The sequence below is a fragment of the Rattus norvegicus genome, chromosome 7 (assembly GCF_021556685.1).
Source record: "Rattus norvegicus strain SHRSP/BbbUtx chromosome 7, alternate assembly SHRSP_T2T, whole genome shotgun sequence".
Taxonomy (NCBI): domain Eukaryota; kingdom Metazoa; phylum Chordata; class Mammalia; order Rodentia; family Muridae; genus Rattus; species Rattus norvegicus.
The window spans coordinates 72,473,865-72,495,852 of record NC_141540.1 but is presented as its reverse complement, the minus strand read 5'-3'; the positions used below and the strand labels follow the sequence as shown (position 1 = coordinate 72,495,852).

Genomic DNA, 21,988 nt, shown 5'->3' with positions numbered 1-21,988 from the left:
GAAATGGGACACGGGGCGGTTTCCAGGCTCCCCCCTCCCCTCCGTACTCCAGATAAACAACCCGCGGCTGCAGCGCCCACCCCCGCGCTCCTCCCAGATCTTGGACCGGCCTCTCCACCGCCTGCCGGCGCGTCCCGCTCCGGCCCAGCGTCCTAGGCCCCGGGACCCTCCACCTGCGAGCGGCTGGGGCTGCGTACCTTGCAGAGGTTTGCTATTTTCTTACGGAAAAAGCGAATCCCCGAGGGGGGTGGGGTGGCGGGCGGGCAGGCTGGCCGGGGAGACTTGAAACCGCTCCGGCACTCCGATTGGCCCTCTCGCAGAAGGGGGCGTGGCCCCTCCTTACTATGCGGTGCAAGGACCCAACAACATTCCAGTCGCCACGGCCACGCCCCCGAGCCACTCCCCGCTTGCTGGGCTGCGGCCTCTTGGTCCTCTCGGCCACACCCCCTTCCCAACTACTTAAAAGCCACTCCAAAGCTCCGGTTTCCGTGCTGGGTGCTGGGGTGTTTGTGTTTCCGATGCTTTACTCGGAGAAGGCTCAATGGTTCCGCCCTATGAAACCTGCGAAGATGGAGAAGCCAAATTGGGTTCGAGGCAGTTACGGTATTTTCTGCTTAGAGCCCAGTGCCTTATATAAGAATACCGCTAATATATACCTGGAAAGGAGTGTGTAGGGGCGGAGCCGAGACTCCAGAGTGTAAGGAAGGGAACTGACCTCGGGACCGGGTGACCACACTAAAATGACATTTTACTTGTAAGGCCACCTTAGGTGCCAGCCGCTCCCACTCAGACATCCATCCATCCTCCTAGCCCAGCTCCCCACCACCATACTCACAGTTCCATCCTCAGTTTGAGGAGGATAGAGGTGCCTAATGGACCCAGAGAGCCCTCCCTCATTCTTCAGGCCCAGGCCCAGGCCCAGGTTTGAACTCCCAAACTGCTCAGGGTTTCTCCACTTGTCTGCTAGGAGTAGCAGCTCCAAAGGAGCGTTTTCAACTCTATCGGTTTTTTGTTTTGTTTTGGTTTGGTTTTTTTAATGGTATGTTGTGTATTTGCTGCAGCCACTAGAGGAGGTCTCTTCTATCCATCCACAGTGGGCTTTGGGAATCAAACTTTGGTGGGAAGTTCTCTTACTGGCTGAGCTATTCCATTCCTCCTTTCAAATGCTTTTTGGTGATCTGTCCTCTGGTGAAGTGCCTTGGGAGAAAGGGATCTGCCCAGGTCATTCAGATTGCTATCATGAGTTACTATGATTCAAGGGAGCTTCCCTAGTTAAGAAGGAGGAGACCTGGGGCTGGGGATTTAGCTCAGTGGTAGAGCGCTTACCTAGGAAGCGCAAGGCCCTGGGTTCGGTCCCCAGCTCCGAAAAAAAAAAGAACCAAAAAAAAAAAAAAAAAAAAAAAGAAGGAGGAGACCTTAGTTCCTGGGGAATGGGGGCAGCCGGTGGTGGCCTTCTTACTCTGGTTCTCATTCTCATCACTGGACATTTCTCTTTTCATCTTGTCCAAGCAGGTCAGAACCTACAAGGTACTATCATGATATGTATATATCCTGTGTTCCCTACAAGTGCGCATGCTTGCCCATTCCTACACACACAAAAAATACTTCTTTACATAACACCATTTTAATGAAAACCCTGTTTTTCCAAAATGAATGTGACTGTTACAGAGGATCTGAATGATGCTTATATAACCTCAAACCCTGAGTCTGGGTAGATTCTAATTCATTAACAGAAAGGAAGCTGGGGGAGTTCTGACATATTTGCCTCCCACCGTTGAAACAATGGGATTTGATCGGTAAGGAGAGTCTCAGCTGGTTGCTAAGGGACCTTGTTGGACTTTGACCCTGCGCTCCTGCTAGGCGGTTCTACGCTGAGGCCTGCTCTCCTGTCTGTTGGATGACACTGCTCTCCTGCTCATTTCCTCCTCCACAGATACTTTCTCCCCTCTAATATTTACAGAGTACTTACACACACACACACACACACACACACACACACACACACAACCTGATTCGTTTGATTTTTCGTTTCATTGGTTGACAGAATAGATATGTTCATCTTCGAGAGGATGGTCTGGAAAGGGTTGATTCATCTGAGGTCTCAGCTCATGAAGCTGCAGCAGCAGTGGGGAAACTGAGGCAGGCCCGGCATGAGCTCCAGTCCTTCTACATGCTTATCTAGGAACTGCCTGCCAATTTAGAAGGCCCCTGGAGACTGGGCACTGTCCAGTCCATTATTGGATCTCTTGTGTCTTGTGTATAACCAGACAGAACGAGAGGTCTTTGTATATTTGCCCAACACGTAGTGACTGTGTCTCGGTGTTCTTCCGTGCAGGGTGCAGTGGCTCATAGCCAGAGATGAACTGTGTGCCGTGAGACAACAGTGTTGAACGAGGCTTGCACTCATCCTTGGGTGTACACACGGTTGGGTATGTTCCACTGCTTGTGTTCTCTTCTGCTCTTCTGGCTTTTGTGTTTTAAAGTCAGGCATTGCCACACAGCCCATGGTACCCTGAGCCTACTTTGATCCTCCTGCCTCAGCTCCCCCGAGTCCTGGAATTACAGGTACGTTTTATCCATGGCTTCTATTTCTTTTTACAAGATGCTCTCTAAATGATGTCATCACCCACCTCTCCTATGTGCAGAGAGCTCCGGGCATCTCTGAAGGATGCAGAGCGGGGGGACCCTTGGACACTGCTTGCTTGAAGCCAAGGGAAGTTTGTGTGCACACACTCAGAGGAACCCAAGGGGGAAAAAAGACAGAGTGTGAACAAATAGGAACAAGCAGGGATGGGAAGAGAGGAGGAGAAAGAAAAGGAGGAGTAAGAAGGGCAAGAGGGAAGGCCTCTGAGAGGCCAATCAGGACTCTTCTGCCCATGGGTAGGTAGCCCCACTGGATCTCCCAAGCCCAGACAAAGACAGTTTGGGCACCCTTCTGTTCATCTCTACTAGGAAAGCCCTCTAAGGTTTCAGTGATGGCGCTCTTTTATAAGGTAGGATGGTAAGGGAGGAGGGAGGCAAGGCCATTCTGACTTTTGTCTAACAGACTTATAAATGATCTCCTGCCTGAAAACTCTGGGCCAGATACCCAGATGTAGCTTTTTTTTTTTTTTTTTTCAGAGCTGGGGACCGAACCCAGGGCCTTGCGCTTGCTAGGTAAGCGCTCTACCACTGAGCTAAATCCCCAACCCCCAGATGTAGCTTTAACTTAGCTCAAGAGTGACAAGTTGGGGCTGGAGAGATGGCTCAGCAGCTAAGAGCCCTTGTTCTTGCAGAGGACCAGGGTTTGATTCCCAGCATACATGTATGGATGGATCATAACCATCCCTAACTCCAGTTCCAGGGGTCCAGTGGCCTTTTCTGGTCTTCAGGCCACTGCATGCATGTGATGCACAAGCAGGCATGCAGGCCAACCCCCCCCCCCACACACACAATTATTTTGAGTGATAAGTGGAGCCCAACCCTTTAGCCTGTTGACTCTCCTCAGATTACTGCTCCATTCACCATCCCTGATTGTGTGACTGGCATGTTGAGAAGCAGATTGGAAACAGCAACTTCCCCCCAACACTGGAATGGGGATGGGAAAACTCACAGAGTGACTGCCTTGTCTTCTGTGGAGATTGAGGTCATACGGGTGTCCCTGGGCCAAGACTGGGCAGAGGGAAACAGAACTGAACAGGACTAGAGGAGCTTCCTCTTGACCTGCATGCTTACCACGTCCTGTAAAGAACGTGCACAGGGCAGGCCAACAGAGACCTTTCACGGTCCTCTCTGAAGTCACGGAAATGTTGTATTTGTTAGTTAGTTAGTTTGTTTATTTATGCAGGTGCTTTTTGTCTGCCTGTGTGCATAAACACCGTAAGAGAGCACCGGATCATGAGCTGCTATGTAGTTGCTGGGAATTGAACTCACAACCTCTGGAAGAACAGTCAAGTGTTCTTAACCACTGACCTATCTTTCCAGCCCGGAAATGTTATATTTAAAAACAGAAAAAAAATATTTTAGACAGGATCTCTTGTATTCTAGATTGTCCTCCAACTCAAAAGGGTAGCCCAAGATGTTCTTGAATGCCTGGCATTCCAGTGTCTGTCTGTCTGTCTGTCTGTCTGTCTGTCTGTCTGTCTCTCTCTCTCTCTCTCTCTCTCTCTGTGTGTGTGTGTGTGTTATGTATGTATTCCTTTGAGTGTGTGCACTTGTATGTGTGCTTGTGGAAGCCAGAAGGTCAATATCAGGTGTCTTTCTCAACCACCTAACCACCTTATTATTTTATTATTTGAGACAGGGTCTTGTATTGGACCTGGAGCAAAACAGTTTGGCTAGGCTGTCTAGTTGCTCCAGGGATCAGCCTGTCTCTGCTCCCCTTCTCGTCCCTTCTCCTTCCAACACATCTAACTTTTCTTTCTTTCTTTTTTTTTTTTCTCGGAGCTGGGGACTGAACCCAGGGCCTTGCCCAAGATGTTCTTGAATGCCTGGCATTCCAGTGTCTGTCTGTCTGTCTGTCTGTCTGACTGTCTGTCTGTGTGTGTGTGTGTGTGTGTGTGTGCGCGCGCGCGCTAGGCAAGCGCTCTACCACTGAGCTAAATCTAACTTTTACATGAACTCTGAGGTGGGAACTCAGTTCCTCATACTTAGCTGCTGAGCCATCTCCCCAGCCATGGAAGACCCTGAATCTTCTATTTCCATCCCCCTAATTTTGGGATTCTAGATGTAGTACCAACACACACAGTTTATGTGGGACTGGGAATTATGAAAACCAGGGCTTTGTACATGCTAGGGAAACACTCTACCTACCGGCCTGTCTCCTAATCCCATCTTTGTTATTACTTTATGTTTTTGTTTGATTTTTGAGACAGTCTTACTAAGTAGTCCTGGCTGACCTCAACCTCACAGAGATCTGTTGAGGTTTAGCCTGTTGCTGTGTGTTGTAATGCTGAATTCTGTACCCGAAGGCCTCTGGTTGCCTACCAATAAATTCTCACGTTTACCAGCTTGTGCAAACCGTGTTCTTTAAAGCTATTGGTTGGATAAAAATGGTAATGACTTGGAGGGATTAGAGGTAGACAGATTTTGAGTTCCCTGGTTGGGGGGAAGCAGAGATGTGGCGGGGGGCGGGGCTGGGGGAGAGGAAGAGGAGAAGGAGCAGGAGTGGGAGAGAGGAGGGGGCCAACATGAAGGGAGATGGCCAGGAGAAACAGCAAGTATTTGGGGTACACTGCTTACCAGGTAGCCAGGCCAGCAGTTAGAAAAGTAAATTAGGGGTGACCCCCAGTAATTGTCAAAGCCAAATAAAATAACCATAGTCTGAATCTCTCGTTCATTTGTAAGCTAGTCATGGATACGTTTGAATTGGTTCAGCTACAGAGATCCTCCTGCCTCTGCCTCCTAGTTCTGGGGTTAAAGCTGTGTCACCAGGACTGGCCTTTATTATTTTAACAATAGAAACAGTCCACAGCCTTGTACTTTTTGTTGTCGTCTCGTTGTTCCCAAGTCCCCATTCTGTTTTGTACCATTGGTGAGCTCTCAGCACCAGGGCTGCACAGCCCTGTGTCCTGTCACGAGGCTTGTGCGCTTGTGCGGAAGTACGATAGAAGGAGGGAGACCAGTGACAGGGAGAGAGGTTGGGAGCACCAGACACTGGGGATGAGGGAGGAGGAAGGAGCTGGTGTAGGGAGCATAGCTTCTTTTTGGTGCTGACTGGGAACCTGCCCAGACCTTCAGATGGATGAATTCTGCAAGGTGATGGGGGCCGTCACCCAGCCCCACCGCTCACTTGTCTGTGGACGTATATTCCGGTAAATATAACAGCCTCCTTCGTGGCTGGTTGTAAAGATTCAGTAAGAAAACAGGTGAAGTATGGAGTCTGAATCACCACTAGTAAAATCACTCCTCAGTCCAGGCCCCTCACCCCAGAGACCTGAAGTCACCACCTCCCCGAGTCCATCCACACCACCTATAGCGAGTGGCTATACACTAGTGGCTCCTCCCTTTCCTCTCCAGTCACAGGGCTGTTCTGTCACCAGGCTGGCAGCAAGTGCCTCATCCTGCTCCTACATGCAAATCTGACGCTGTCTGCTGTCTATGTGGAAGGATGCAGCAGCTCGCCCACAGCTTCCAAGAGGAAGCTCAAGGTCTTGACTGAGTACCCAAGGTCCCCACATCTGGCTTCACCCCACTCCCCACCTCCATTCCCTGCACTTTGCGGCTGTAAGGAAGAACCCAGGGACCTTTCTGTCTGCCTGGATGTCCCTGTCTTTGTGGTACCGCCTCACCTTAGATTAAGGTTCAGGGGGCTACTCCTCCTCAAATCCTCCCAGGTACCAGTGTGACTTAGGTGATGGCCCACAGCAGCCTGTGACCATCCTGTGACTTTCTTGTTTTCTACTCATCCTCTCAGACTGGCTTCCCTGCTTTGAGCCCTGAATCAGGGCAGCTGCATTCACACCCAGGACACGAAGACCCCATAGCCCCATAACTGAGCAAGCCAACACCCTGCGGGCCACCGAGGCCCCAGAATCAGATCTACATTGAATTTCCATATCTACACTCAAGCTAACAGCTTTGCCCAAGCTTTCAGATAGGGTGCATACACTGAGGAAAGCCAGGGCAGGGCAGACCTGCCGCTCTAACACACTACGTTCCGGATTGGGGCAGAGGGAGTAGTGTGAACTAAATGCTGGATTATTTGGGGGACTGACTCCTACTCCCCTCCGCTGATCTGCACCCACCAGGAGCAAAAGCGGCTCCTCCCCTCCCAGGTTCTGGGAGACCACTGGAGCTAGGCCCCAGCAATTGGGGACCTAGCCTGATCCTAAATAAGGAAGCCACAGGAGCAGATCAAGTTTCCTGGAGTCCAGTGTTTACAGGTTCCCTGGACCAAACCAAACCCTCTCCCTAGCTGCTCTTGGCTTGCGGAATAAGGAAAGGACAGCCGGGGCCCCTTCTGTGCCCCACCCCCTCCCTTCCAACCAGGCGCACCTCTCCCTCCCTCCAGGCTGCTCCCTGGCTGTCGCTGCATTCCAAAGCCTGGGCGGCTCTTTGAGGTCACGCGGTGCAGTGTGGGTGGGAAAGCAGGAAGCCCCTAACCTAGCAGGCGGCCTTGACGCCCTACAGTGCTGCAGATTCTGGCCCCTCCTCCCCCGAGCTCCCAAAGGCCAGCTTCGGTCTGGCCTCTGGCCGGCCAACAGGGGCATATTTACTCTCCTTGAGCCTGCTGCGAATTTGTTGTTTGCTAACCACCTGTAAGCCTCTCTGTACCCCAGCCGTGGTTGGGTGGGAGTCAGGAGGGCACGCCTTCTGAAAGGACTGGAATCTAGGCCCTTGGCCTGCAAAATGCGCAGGGAAGTGAGAAGACTGGTTAAAGTCAGATACTTAGCGAAAGCCAAGATTGTCCTTGTCTAAATCAGTAACCCTGTTAAGCCTGGTTGGAGGCCTCTGAAAGCTGTCTTAGGGTAGGGGACCAGGAAGCTGAGAGGATCGATCGGTCGGTTTCCTTCCAAAATGGGTAGACAGATAACAAGCAACTTACTTTGATTTAGTGTAAACTTAGAAAAACCCTGCCCTGGAGTTGACCCAGGTCACAGGAAGTGTCCCTGGCTTCCGGGAAGGGTTGGATGGCTAGACAGGAATGGCTAGCTTGGGACTTGAACACCGCCTACTGCCTCAGGAGTAAATTGTTCCTGGAGAGGAAGGAAGCCAGTGGACAGGGGAACGCTGTGCGGAGACCAGCACTCTCGATATCCATGGTGAGAGGGAAGTCATTCGGGAATCATTCATTCATTCACTCACTCGAGTGTGTGTGTGTGTGTGTGTGTGTGTGTGTGTGTGTGTGTGTGTGTGTGTGTGTGTGTGTGTGTGTGTGTTTTCCGGAGCTGAGAACCGAACCAAACCCAGGGCCTTGCCACTGAGCTAAATCCCCAGTCCCACAAATGTCTATCAGTAAAAATGACACATGCATCTATCCGGGACTCCACGGTGCAGTAGGCCTCCAAGAGATTTTGCCTCTTTTACACTCTGCGATCAATGGCAGATGGAAATTGGGGGCAATTACAATCCTGTGCTGAGATAAGGGCTACAGGTGTAGGCCGCTAAGAAGAGATTAGAGAAAAAGCGAAGGTGAGGAATGAAATATTGCCTGAGGCATGAAAGAGAAAGCGGAGTCCATCAGCTGGACTGAGTGTGGAGTGGGGGGAAGGTAGACTTTGGAGCTCGAAGCCCCGAGGCATGGGAACTTGAGTAAGTTCAGACGCAGGTGAACAGGAGGAAATGGCGAAACTGCATTGGAGACAGAGGGGTAAATTGAGGAACAGTGGCCAGCCTGGAGGATAGCGGGGACAGCCCAAGTACACGGAGTTCTGCAGGCATATGGCAGGGAGTGATGTCAGCACTCTAGCCGCCTTACAAAAATTAATATTTATCTTATCAAAATAACATGCTCACAGCTTAAACATCAAATAGTGCCAAAAGGCTTCTGACAGAATCAGAAATCCCCCTGGCTTTTCTCCCTAGTCGCTGGGGACCACCCTCTCTCTCATCTCTTAGCTGTTTCCGAATAGTCTATCTCCTGACATTTTGGCGTCATCTCTATAATTTGTTCCCTTCTTGTTTTGGTAGAGGGTTTCTGCTAGCGCTGCTTTCTCTGTGTCCATCCCTTTATGACGTCATCACGATGACATCATGAACTCTGTAAATATTGTTGGTTCTGAGGCCAGGGCTCTGGTTATATCCCTTTCCAACATGACTTTTTGTTGTCTGCTCTGTTTACATCTCCTTCTTATTACAACTGCTTTCATTTTAATTTTTTTTTTCAGCCAGATGTCTCATTTCGTACTTGCTCTGTTTCTTTGACTTGCTGGCTCTGTCTTCCCACACCCTTCCATAGCTCTGCAAAATGCCCTCAGTACAGTTTTGTATATGGCTAAGGCTGTCAGAATTTTATCATCTTTTCCTTTCCTCACAGTCATGTGTCCTGGGATACTCCATTCTGGTAATTTTTTTCTGGATGTGTTTAGGAGGTCCGGGGTACAAACTGCCTTTGTAGATGTCTCATTGCCAGGAGTAAACAATTCTGAGTTCTCTTGGAACAAGAGGCCTCACGAATAACTTAGCAAATGCCCACTGTACACAGCTATGTCCACGGTTCCTCTCCTTCCTGGACTAGGGGTTTCCTTTGGTTTCTTGTTTTAGTCTCTTGTTTTAATGAAGCAAATCCTCCCATAGCTCCCTGAAAAAGACTGCCTAAGAGGTAACATTTTTTTTTAAATGTAAGACTTTTGCACAGTTTAAATATTTAAATATTATTTTTGCATATTTAAATTTTCACTCTTGTACTTGATTGATAGTTTTGGCTGGGTAAGGAATTTTAAGTTGAAAATTACTTTCCTTCAGAATTTTGAAGACATTGTTCCTTTATTTCTCTGCTTCTAGCAGTTGAGAAGTTTTTGCTATTTCCTTATTTTTGAGACATTGAATTAATTGATTCACCTCCTTTTTAGTCCCCTTTTAAGGTATTTTTTTCCTTTGAGACAGGGTTTTATTAGGTAGCGCTGGCTGTCCTAGAACTTGCTATGTAAACCAGGCTAGCCGAAAACTCAGAGATTCATCTCTGCCTTCTGAATAAATTTTTTCTATCTAGTATATTGAAATGCCAACAACACAGTCCATTTTTTCCTTTTTAAATTTTTTATTTATTTATTTTGGTTTTTCAAGACTGGGTTTCTGTATGTAGCCCCGCTGTTCTGGAACTTGATCCGTAGGCCACACTGCCCTTGAGCACACAGAGATCCGCCTGCCTCTGCCTCCTGAGTGTGGGGACTAAAGGTGTGTGCACACTGCTTGGCTGGCACAGCCCGTTTCTTCATTCACTGCCTTGACTTTGGGAGCTCTTTTCCATCTAAAATCACGCTCTACCTGTGTCCTCAGGCTCATGGCATCCAGAAGGCTGTGGAAATGCTCTAGAGATACAAACTAGGGCCACTGAGATGCCCAGCGGGTAGAGGCATTTACTGCTAAGTCTGGTGACTGAGAATATTCCCAGGACCAGGGAGAATATTATCTCTCTCTCTCTCTCTCTCTCTCTCTCTCTCTCTCTCTCTCACGCACGAGCATGCACGCACACACACACACACACACACGCACACACACACACACACACACACACGTATTGTCCTAACTTACTCGTATGTGTTGTCCCCCCCCTCAAAGTCCTCCTGTAATGGAACTTATTAAAACAAAACTCTGGCCCAAAGCCCATACTTACTGAACAGAAACTCTAGGATTGGCCTCTGCAGTTTGGTCTTCCATGAGCCAGCCCCCCTGTCCCTACCGCCATGTGACATGTGACCCATCCTCATGAAAGACCCTCTGTTCCACAATGTACTTGTTATTTATTTAAATGTCTTCCATTACTGTTTTCCTCTGTTCAATCCTATACTTTCAAATTTTACTCATGTGTTTACTGGGCAGTACTTATACTTTCCCTCTGAGCTGACTTATTAGCCCTCTCGTTTTTCTTTTGTCTTTCAAAACAGGGTCTCAGGTGGCACATAATTTTAATCCCTGTTGGCAAAGGCAGATTGATCATATATATATATATATATGAATCAGTGCTTTCATACTCACTGGCTATCCTTTTCTTCCTATTTAAAAATAGTTTCATGTTATTTGGAATCATGCGCTCTCTCTCTCTCTCTCTCTCTCTCTCTCTCTCTCTCTCTCTCTCTCTCTCTCCCCCCCACCTTCCTCCCCACACCCGAGCTATGACATTTTTTCCTTTAGTTCCTTGTCTCCTTGGATTTCATGTTTTCTATCCCATGAAGACTTTCTTTAGCTGCCCATTAATCTCTGAGAGGAGACCAAGAGCTGGGTGGAAGCTGAAGTTACACATGCAGGGTCATGGCTCAGCACCCCAGTGCTGGGGACTGTCCCTGGGAAGGCCTGTTAGGTTAGCAGTCTCAGGAGCCACTGTTCTCTGGCTCAGTTCCTTTTCTCAGAAGACCTGTTAGTTTCCTCCCCTGCTTGCATGTTATAAGCTGTCTACGTGCTCAGGGATCAGTGGTAGACCCCTACCAAATGTGTTCAAGGCCCTATGTTTCATCCTGAAATACAAGCACACATACATAAGCGTACATACACACACACACACACACACACACTTATACATACTTTCACACTTACACATATGTACACATGTAAGCACATGAGGGCAAGCACACATATATGCTCTCACATGCACACACATGCACATGTACACACATATATACACACACATACACATGCACACACATGTACTTATACATACTTTCATACTTACACGCATACACACACACGAATACCTGAGCACATCCACACATATATGCGCTCACATGCACACACATGTGTACATACACACATGCAACACACATGCATACACATGCACACATGGGCACACATACACACATGTAACACATACACATGCACACATGCAACACACATATACACAATCATACACATACAGACACATACGTGCACATACACCCACACGCACATACTTGCCCAGAGTCCTAGATGTGGAATGTGAGCACTGGCTTGTATGTGTACTGGGGACTTCTGATCTGGTTCAGGATGCTAGCTTTCAGTTTTTGGTTCTGCTTCTTTTTCTCTGGTTTCATGTCTCTGACAGATCTTCCTATCTCCTGTATGAATATTGGCTGGGAACAGGGACACAGGAAGTCCCCTGATTATGCTGGATGTGGCTGGATTTCCTGACACTCCAGATGCTCTTTAAACAAATCTTCAGGAAGTCTACACATTTGAGCCTTACCCCAACCGGAAAAGAATGGTCTAAAAATGCTAGAGAGAAAGGGACCATCCCAGGGAGAAAGAGGCATCACTCAGTAAGCAAACACCGCCATGCAGACACCCCAAAATAGGTTAGGACGGTGATACAGAATAATGAGGAGCACTCAGTCTGTGTGCAGTGGGCGCATGAATATGATGTAAGCAGGGTAAGATAATGGCAGGTACCTCTAGTTAGCTTATTTATTTATTTCTCCTTCTCATTTCTCCCCTTCTTTCTTATTCCATTTTATTTCAGACAGGGTCTTACTATGTAGCTCAGGCTGGCCTTGAACACATGATCATCCTGATACAATTTCGCACATATTATGGTATAATTAATTTGCTAGCTTTAAAATAGGGTCCTGCGTAGCCTAGGCTAGCCTCAAACATTCTATGTAGTTGAGGATTCCTTAGCTCTTTCTGTCTCTGCCCTCCTGAGTGTTGGAATTACAGGCACAAGCCACCACATCCGGTTTTACTTTGCGAATAGGAGGCAAGCATTCTACCAACTGAGCCACATGCCCAGTCCTGGATGCTTGATTTTGATAGATGGTTGTCAGAAAGTCCCTCTGAGGAGATCCAAAATGGAAATACTAGCTCAAAAAGAACCACACAAAGACTACAGAAGACATTTCAGGAAGCAGCTGGCTTGGTCCTGCCTAGGGCAGTTGGAGTCCAGTAGTCATTCAGGAAGGGGAAAAGATACGGAGGGGTCTGCCGTGGAAGCTCCTGCAAGCCAAGTCTGACAGCACTGGAAAGTCTAGCTCCCAGGCCTTCCTTAAGCATTGCCTCTCTGTGATAGATCAATTGGGAACTTAGGTGCCCAGACTTTCTTGGGGCTGAAAAGTTTGAATGGAGTATGAGGAGGAGGAAGAGCAGCCAGAGTGCTGAAGGGAGGTGGTACTTGGGGTTAGGAGATGATCTGTCTCTGTGCCCTAAGCACTAGCTTCCTCCGGCCTGCCCTACCTTCCCATCCATCTAGCCACACAGCACTTGTGAAAGTTTTCTTCTCCAGCTTCTCCTGCTATTTGTGTAATGTAGACACTGTGACTTAAAGGCAGGAGCTGCTTTGAGAAGCTTTCTAGGGCTGATGAGCCCGCTCAGTGGGTGACTTCTGCCAAGCCAGACCCACCTGAGTTTCATCCCTGTGATGGTTCGGATATGTTTGGCCCTGGGAGTGGAACTATTTGAAGGTGTGGCCTTGTTAGAGTAGGTGTGTCACTATTGGCTTTAAGACCCTCATCCTAGCTGCCTGGAAGACTGGCTTCCACTAGCAGCCTTCAGATGAAGATGTAGAACTCTCAGCTCCTCCTGTACCATGCCTGCCTGGATGCTGCCATGTTCCTGCCTTGATGATAATGGACTGAACTTCTGAACCTGTAAGTCAGCACCAATTAAATGTTGTCCTTTTAAAGACTTGCCATGGTCATGGTGTCTGTTCACAGCAGCAAAGCCTTATTTAAGACAATCCCCCAAGGGGTTGGGGATTTAGCTCAGTGGTAGAGCGCTTGCCTAGCAAACGCAAGGCCCTGGGTTCGGTCCCCAGCTCAAAAAAAAAAAAAAAAAGACCCACATGGTAGAAAAAAGAGGGGACTGACCCCTGGAAGTCATCCTCTGACTTCCACACGCCATCACACCAAACTCTCGCACACATATTCACACACTCACAGGCTTTCGCACACATGCTCACACACATACACACTAAAAATAAGCTTTCTAGTCAAGATCCCATGGCAGGGACAGAAGACAATTTGTCACCCATGTGTGATGGTTCCTACCAATAATCCCAACACTTCAGAAGTGGAGGCAGAAGAATGAGCAGGTCAAGACCCTCCTCAGTTCCTGATGTCTGAGGGTATGCAAACCCTGTGCTGAGCTGTAGACCGCCGGTGGTCATTGCATGCTGTCTATGACAGATATCTACTGTCTACTGCATTGGTACAACCTGCCAGCCAGCCACCAGCCAGCTGCCTGCAATCCTTCCAACTCCTTTCCTCTGCTGGATCCTTTTGGTGGACTAGAGAAGTCCATCATGTGATTTCTGCTCACCCTGTGTATCTTTCTTCCAGTCCGCTAGGGATGTGTAGGGATGGGCCAACTAGGCACACTCTCTTTCTCAAAGGTGATAGTGGGTTTCATCAAAATCAGACAGTTTGAGGGTCTTCCCCTCACAAGGTCCAGATTTTAGGTGCTCCTGTCGCTGAACAGGAAGACATTGTGACTTTTGTGTTGAGTCCAACACTTGTATTTTCCTATTCAATTCAGACAACAGTTTTCTGAGGTGAGATTTTCAATTGTTTCAATTTATAGTTGAGGCAGCTAAGGGACTGTGGCGGTTTGAAGAAGGACGGATCCCACAGGTTCATATATTTGAATGTTTGGTTTCCAGTTGGTGGACTGTATGTTTACGAAGGATTAGGAGGTGTGGCCTTGTGGGGGGCAGTGCTTACTTTACTAGGGGTAGGCTTCCAGATCTCAAAGGCCCACACCAGGCCTATTCATGTTCTCTCGCCTGCTTCTTGCTGCCACGGTGTAAGCTCTTAGCTTGCACATTCCAGCACCATCCCTACCTGTCTGTCCCTATGTTCCCTGCCATGATAGTCACAGACTAGCCATCTGAAACTGTAAACAAGTCAGTTAGCAGCACCCCGCCATGGCCTCTGCATTGGTTCTAGTTTCCAGGTTCCTGCCCTGATGAAGTAACGTGGCATTGTGAACAAAATAGATTCTGTCCTTCTCAGCTTGCTTTTGGTCATGGTTGTTTCATCATAGCAATAAAAACCCTAAGCAGGACAGGCACACGGAGGTAGAGCTCTCTTGTACTACTGGAACAACCAATAACCAGTGGAGCCACAGCAAAGTCAGTGGAACCAGAGCAGACCGATTCTGCATCCTTCATCTATCCACGGCCAGGTTGACTCTGGATCCTCCGTCTATCCACACTGTATACGGCCAAGCTGACTCTGGATCCATCCATCTACCCACCATGCACACTGCCAGATCTTATTCTAGGAATTTCCTGCTTCTGTGCTACAACACTTTAATAACTGAGCTAGGGGCCATTTTGAGCAAGGACCAACCCCCTGCTCCCCACCGCGAGAGGGAGGAATTCCAGAAGAGTTTCTGCCACTTTGGCTGTTTCTTTTCTTGAATGCTTCCCAGACATATCAAGCCCGGAGTGTGCCAGGCGCCTGTTGTTGCAATGAACACCAGAATCAACCGTTAGCCAGAATCCTGCCTGTAGCCGGAATCCATGACCCTGAGCTCGGAGGCCATCTCTCTGAAGAGGACGAGGCTGGGCATGATGAAGTTCCCTGGGCCTCATCCATAAAAAGCTCCAGCACGATTCACCCTCTTTCTGTTGAAAACTAGGGAAGCAGAGTGCAGGAAGGAAGAACCAAGCTAAAACAGCTCCTCCTTGCCTCTCTGGATTTTCTTCCAAAATGCTGTCAGCATTGCCAGTTGGAAAATATTCTTCTCCCTCCCTTTGTCTTCTTTCTTATTAAAAAAAAAAAAAAAAAAGCCATCTGGTGTCAAATTCACTCCTGGCACATCATAAAGGGTAGCACTAAAAATGTCCCTGAAAAACTAAAAGCAAAACCACAGCCTTACAACATGAATTTAATCGCAGCATCCCATAATTTCAGAGTTGCTAGGAGCCCGGAGATCAAACCCTTCCGGTACATAGGAGGAAACTGAGGTGGAGAGCCATTAGATCATTCAAAACGGTTTATTGTGCACCTACTATGTTCAAAACCACCCCGCGTGCTTGAGATAGACGGTTAGTTTGAAGCCACAGCAATCTGCTGCCTGAGTTCTCAGTGGGAGGTTCCTGCTTGGGTCCCTGAGCCTGAGGCAGGAGCCAAGTCCTGGTTCAGTGGCAGCAGCAAGCTGTGCGAACGAACATCTTCTGCTGTCTGTGGGCTCATCTAAGAGCTGCCATCAACTGAGGTCTGCAGTCGGTTCCCCTGCAGTCCCTCAGAGGCCCAGTTGTCATCTTTCATGCATCCTCTGGCTTCAGCTTTAACATCACATTCCTCACGATTGAGCAACTTTCCCTCCCAAGGCTGAAGCCCTGCAAGCCTTGTGCTGGGGGCCCCTCTTAGGATACTGCTTTGGGTTTTGGTGCCTAGGTGGTAGTGCAGACCAAAGAGACCACAGCTACCAAGCCCTTCTGAGCCAAACCTGCCTGTGTGCTGGACTCAGTGTGTTTCAGGGACGTGGGGTTGGGGGTGGGGACGGACTATGGCATCCTCCCTTTCCTGTGGCTTTGGGTTAGATCCTGACCTTGAACTTGGAATTATTATAAATTGACTGTCAAATTGAAGCTCGCCCATGCTGGGGTGCTGGGTGAGCCCCGAATGTTTGTTTGCCTCAATTTTCTACTCCTTTTTGACAGCCAACACCAGAAGGGGGCTGCCAGCCCAGTCCTCTGTTCTGAATCGAGTCACATGACGGCAACGGTGTCATCCTTTGAGCACGCCCTCACGCCCACGAATCTTCAGCCTATCTGGAAGAACCTTGGTTTCTAGTTGCTTGGCTTTTTTCATAAATGAGTCTCTCTGACGCTGAGAACGCTGGGAACTCAGAAATGCAATCAGTGTGAGATCTGGAGCCACCTCAAGCCTCCTGCCTCCCTTCCTGTTCCCACTTTCCTTTCCAGGAGCCCAGCTAGGGGGTCTGTGGAGTGGAGTGGGGTTAGAGAAGTCACTAAAGTCGAGACCTGTTAAGCCTAAAGTCTGGAAATGCAGGGATTTGGCTGGGACAGTGCTGTATCCAAGGCTCTAAGAACAATGCTTGGTACCTAACAGGGGCTCAATAAACAGCTGTTGAATGGATGAATTAATATGCGATCATCTTCGGATTCCTAAGAATTCCATCCATGGGGCTGGAGAGATGGCTCTGAGATTGAGTGCTTGGTGTTCTTACAGAGGACTGGGTTTTGGTTCTCAGCACCCACATGGTGATTTACAACCATTAGTAACTCCAGTCCCTGGGATCTGACACCTTCTTCCAGTCTCCATCAGTACCAGGCATGTGTGTGGTACATGCACATACATGCAGGCAAACAGGCATGCATATAGATATTATATTTAATATATATTTAAAAAAACTTAGGTCATAATTTTCTTGCTTTTGACTTTTGTTTGCTGTGGGGTTTTTTTTTTTTTTTTTTTGTTTTGTTTTGTTTTTTTTGAGACAGGGTTTCTCTGTGTATCCTTGGCAGTCTTGGAACTCAGTTCAGGCTGGCCTTGAACTCAGAGATGGGCCTGCTTTGGCCTTCCAAGGGCTGGGAATTAAAGGAATAGGACGTCACTGCCTGGCTGACCTTAAATTTCTAATCTTTACCTCCACCTCCAGTCTGTGCAGGGATTATAAGCCTGCATCACCACACTAGGTTTTAAGTGGTGCTGAGAATCAAACACTCTACCAACAGAACTTTCTCCAGACCTCTCATTTTAGTCAACAAAATTTAGCAAAAGTAGCAAACAGACTTTATGGACGCTCTTAAGCCAGCTTCCCCAAAGTTAACATCTCACCCAGACACGGCCTATTTGTCAAAATGGAGAAACCAATGTTGCTCCAACACTCCTAGCCAAAATGCAGACTTTATTTGGATTTCAGATTTGCCCAGCCATTCCTGTCTGTGTATTTCAGGATCCATTCAAGGATACCAACTTCCTTTAGGGCTATGAGCCTTTGCTGTGAAATCTACTTTCCTTTTGGGGGCCTTGTCCCTGGGGTGAGGCAGGAAGCAGAAGTCCTTGGCACTGACTGAGTTGCCTGTCCGGAGGACGGGGAAGCATGCTGAGTCCAGGATTTCCTACTGCTGCTATAAAGGGGTGTTAGCTCTGAGAGCACCTAGTACAAATCCAGATTCCCAAGTCCTACAGAGTCCTGCCTCCCTGTCCCCGCCCCCAAATACACACTCGACCTGAAAGAGAATGGAGATCTTGTTCGGGCTGATCTGCATCTGTGAGGAACCTGATTCACCTGCACTCCTTCATTTGCTCTCCCGAACCCCCATTCACCCTTTCTCAGCACCTCCCCCCACTTTTCTCTTGATCCTAGAACCATCTTCTCTCCATCTTCTCTCTTCAAATCCCCAGGGGGAACCTTTTCCATGTGGTCACAGCTTCCCAGTGAGTTCATCTTGAAACCGGAAGTGAGCAAGAGACAATTTGGTTAGTAGCAGAGATGCACAATTCAGGCTCCTCTCTCCAGGAGCTCTAGAGTAATGAGAATGGTTAAGTGTGTGCCTCCTGGGGTGGGCCCGATTGGAGAGGACTCAGGGACTACAGTATATGCACTTGTGTGTCAGGCAGCCCAGAGACCGAGCCTGCTGCTTGGATGATGAGGGACCATGGACACAGCTTCTCCGATGAAGTCATGCCAGAGATAGGACTTGAAGGATGGATGTTGGCAAGACAGGAGAGAAGGATACTCCTGGCAGAGACAACAGCAGGTTCAAAGTGCAAAGGCCTTTGAGAGGAGCATGGAAACAACAGCTGTAGTTCTGTCTTCAGTGCCATGGTAAGGAAGAGACAATGGTTGGTGGCAGCCAGAAGCCACTGAGGGCCATGGACCAATGTAATTCGCAGATTGGCTCCTTTGGCAGCTCTGTGGGGCTTGGGCTGGAGATTGAGGACAGCTGGGCTTCTTCATAAGAATCCACATGAAGAGCAGTGAGGCCTGGGCCACAGCAGTAGGGCTGGGTATGGGGACAGACTTCAGGGTGTGCAAGGGGGTAGGGCTTAGAGCATGGATTGGGGGAGGTAGGAAGGCTGAGGAGAAAAGAGACCAGAGGGGAAGTGGAATGGATGGCATTGTCTTTCTCCACCACCAGAAGAACATCTTGAGTAGGCATAGACATGAGCACTGGAGCCATGGGGTGGCTGGGTCCTGCCTTCATTTCTAAAGGGGGCTGGCCAAAGGGTAGTGAGGGAGAAGTAGAGCCTGCAGGCTTGTGGTTTCTGAGATCCTGGTGGGGATGGACCGTGGCACCGAGGGAAAAGGCATCTAGGGCATAGAAGGAGGCAGAGTTTGGTCTTAGAGAATCAAGAGAAGGCACTAGATCAATTCAGGTGCAGATACCAGAGCAGAATTCGGTATCCTTCATTAACCTGGACATAGACAGGGAAAACCATAGGATTCTGGGAACTCTGAGGGTTGAGGAGGTGAACAGGCTCGTGATGACAGATTTAGGCATTTCAAAGCCTGCTAGAACTGGAAGTGACTGAAGTTTGATCTGGATGCGCTGTTTTCTCTCTGATAATGGGAAGAGTCCAAGTACCCAGGAACTCCTATCTTGGCAGCTTGGTAGCAAGGAAGAGATCTAGAACAGGAGTCTACCAACTACCCCATGCAGAAAGTCAGACTCTGCTGAATGGCACCCGCAGTGAAGGGACTGAGATTGCACCCTACATATAGGCTCACAAATTAGCCCACCCGTATCATGGCTGCTAATAGAGTAGAGCCTCCAGGTGGGATGAAGGACTGCTGTTCACTGCGGTGGCTGAAGCAGGTGTCAGCTCCAGGTCCTCACAGGGCTTTGCAAAGTGTTTCATGGGCAGCACAGGGAAGATTGCATTTCAAGAGGGATCCCTAAGTAGAGTCCCCCAAAATTTTAATGTTAGACAGGTGCTTATTTCATAGCAGGGCGGCCTCCTCTTGCCCATGCACTCCTTCACTTCTGCATTTGTTACATCCTGGAAATGACCATCTAAAACAAAAGACTCTCCGAGGATGTGGGAGAATGGATGGGAATCATGGGAACACCCCCCCCCCCAACCATATAGCCATAGAAAACCAATGTTATGGGGTTGGGGATTTAGCTCAGTGGTAGAGCGCTTGCCTAGCAAGCGCAGGGCCCTGGGTTCGATCCCCAGCTCCGAGAAAAAAGAAAAAAAAGAAAACCAACGTTACATTTTCCTATCCTTGGAACTAGGTATAACCATATCTCTCTCTCTCTCTCTCTCTCTCTCTCTCTCTCTCTCTCTCTCTCCTTCCCTCCCTCCCTTCCTCCTTTCCTCTTTCCTTCTCCCTCCCTCTCTTCCTCTTCCTCTCTCTCTCTCTCTCTCTCTCTCTCTCTCTCTCTTCCTCTCTCTTCCTCCTTCCCTCTCCCTTTCTATCCCTCCTTACCCGCCTCTCTCCAGGGTTTTTCTGTGTAACTCTAGCTATCCTGGAACTCACCATGTAGACCAGGTTTGTCTAGAACTCAGAGATCCTCCTGCCTCAGCCTCCCCAGGGCAGGGATTAATGACATGCTCTGCCATGACCCTACTTAAGCTTCCAGCTCCTAAGCTTCAGGGAAATCTCCATGGCAGGCACGCACCATGGACATCTTCGTCCAGTCTCCTTTTTCGTTTGTGCCTAGAGGCAGGATGTGACGTTGGAACTTGAGCAGCCATGTTGGACCCAGTGTGATATGCCAAGGACTAAGAAAGGCAAGTGACGGGGGCTGGGGATTTGGCTCAGTGGTAGAGCGCTTGCCTAGGAAGCGCAAGGCCCTGGGTTCGGTCCCCAGCTCCGAAAAAAAGAACCAAAAAAAAAAAAAAAAAAAAAAAAAAAAAGGCAAGTGACCTGGGTTTCTGATGGTGATGGCAGTGAGAAACATGTACACTAGCTGTGTGCTGTAACCTTTGCATTTTTCTTTGTGATGGAGAAAGAAACCTCCATCTTGTCTAACTTGGAAAACGTATGTTCGACAGAACACAGTCATAGCTGACATTGAGCTGGGGCAAGGGAGACTGATGAAGGAGTAAAGTCACCAGCAGAGAGAGAGAGAGAGAGAGAGAGGAAAAGAGAGGGAGAGAGGGAGGGAGAGGGAGGGAGAGAGAGGGAGGGAGAGGGAGGGAGAGGGAGGGAGAGGGAGGGAGGGGGAGGGAGAGGGAGGGAGAGAGAGGGAGAGAGAGGGAGAGGGAGGAGGAGGACCTCTCCCCTCTCCTCCCTCAGCCCTACCTTAGCTTCAGCTTGATGGGGAGGGGGACAAGATGGGGAGAGTCATATCTCTGGTTTGCTTACCACCCACAGGCCATACCTATTCACAAGGGAGCCTGACTGGCCCACAGGACCAGCAAGATCCATTTGAAGGCAGCAAGCAACAAGCTGGCCCCATTCACAAACCCTGTCCTCCTTTGAAAACCAATCGGCGCATGAAGCGTGACTGGGTGGTGGCCAGCGTCGGCCCATCTGTCACACCCTTTCATAGAGCCCAGCAACAGCGGGCTTGGGATGAGCCTGCCCCTTTCCCTTTGAGCCTCGGGGACATGCGGGTGTAAGGAGATCACAGCACCTGCTTAATTATTGACAACTGCCCAGTGTCAGTTTTATTATAAACATGCAGATTGCTTCAGGTTCTAAGCTCCCAACCCTGGGTCAAGCATCTCCCCCCAGGAGTCGGCTTTGTGCCTGTGGTTTCCTGGGGCTCTGTGGCCTGATTCCCCTTTGGTTGAATCCTCCTTGCTGCTAGGCACTAGGCCCGGGCACTCTTTCCCCCAGCGAGTCTTTGGGCCTCGTTCTTTATGTACGTTCTTCATGATCTGGTGGCCCACCCCAGCAGGGCTGTCCCTCCTTCCACTGCCCCATGTGTTCCACACTTCAGCCAGTGACATCACCCTCTTCTACAGCTAATAACAACACCCTCTGGCTTCTGTGACCTCAGTGTGAGTCGGCTGGTCTCCTCTGCTGGGCCCCTACTCGACCATCTCCACAGGCCGCAGCTCCTGACTGCTCCCTGGGGGGCGGGGTGGGGGGTGAGCGTCCCCACCCCCACCCCCCAGCTGGTAATGAAGGCATGATGGTAATGTACAGTTAAGAGTAATGGAATGCGGTGATATTTCGGGGCCTGACAGACCTATTTCTGGCAGCCTTAGAATTAAAGTGTGAAGCTTTGTGTAACAGCTGCTACTAGGAACCTTCGGAGTTCTTCTAAAGCTATGAATAAAGCTTGCAGGGCTTCAGTTCGGATCGCTGTGGCTATTTATCCCGCCGCTGACGCTTTCACCGTACCGTTTCTATTTGAAATTTTAGAGCTGTTAAGATGAAGGGAACGCAGCAGCCAGCGCAGAGCACACAAGATGGCCCAGTGGGGGAGAATGTCCCCGTTTCTCTCTCCAATTGTCACCATGGCTCTAGGGAGGATCCTGTGCTCATGGGGAGTCTTGTCTCTGTC

The 21,988-nt window shown here is 49.1% G+C and overlaps 2 long non-coding RNA genes across 7 annotated transcripts; both read left to right on the top strand.

Annotated features, from left to right (window-relative positions):
• The first annotated feature begins 45 nt into the window (after positions 1-45).
• LOC108351472 (uncharacterized) lies at positions 46-21,776 on the top strand. 6 transcript variants are annotated; one of them, XR_015625417.1, is made up of 7 exons: positions 46-206; positions 2,336-2,429; positions 16,214-16,416; positions 17,925-17,999; positions 18,141-18,348; positions 20,192-20,261; positions 20,848-21,776. It is a non-coding gene; the product is annotated as an uncharacterized LOC108351472 (long non-coding RNA). The 6 variants fall into 6 exon arrangements; XR_015625418.1 differs by having other exon boundaries at positions 18,137-18,348; XR_015625419.1 differs by lacking the exon at positions 46-206 and adding an exon at positions 489-603 and having other exon boundaries at positions 18,137-18,348.
• Positions 2,646-4,984, top strand: LOC148004733 (uncharacterized). The gene is made up of 3 exons (XR_015625421.1): positions 2,646-2,993; positions 3,121-3,156; positions 3,827-4,984. It is a non-coding gene; the product is annotated as an uncharacterized LOC148004733 (long non-coding RNA).
• Positions 21,777-21,988: the final 212 nt, after the last annotated feature.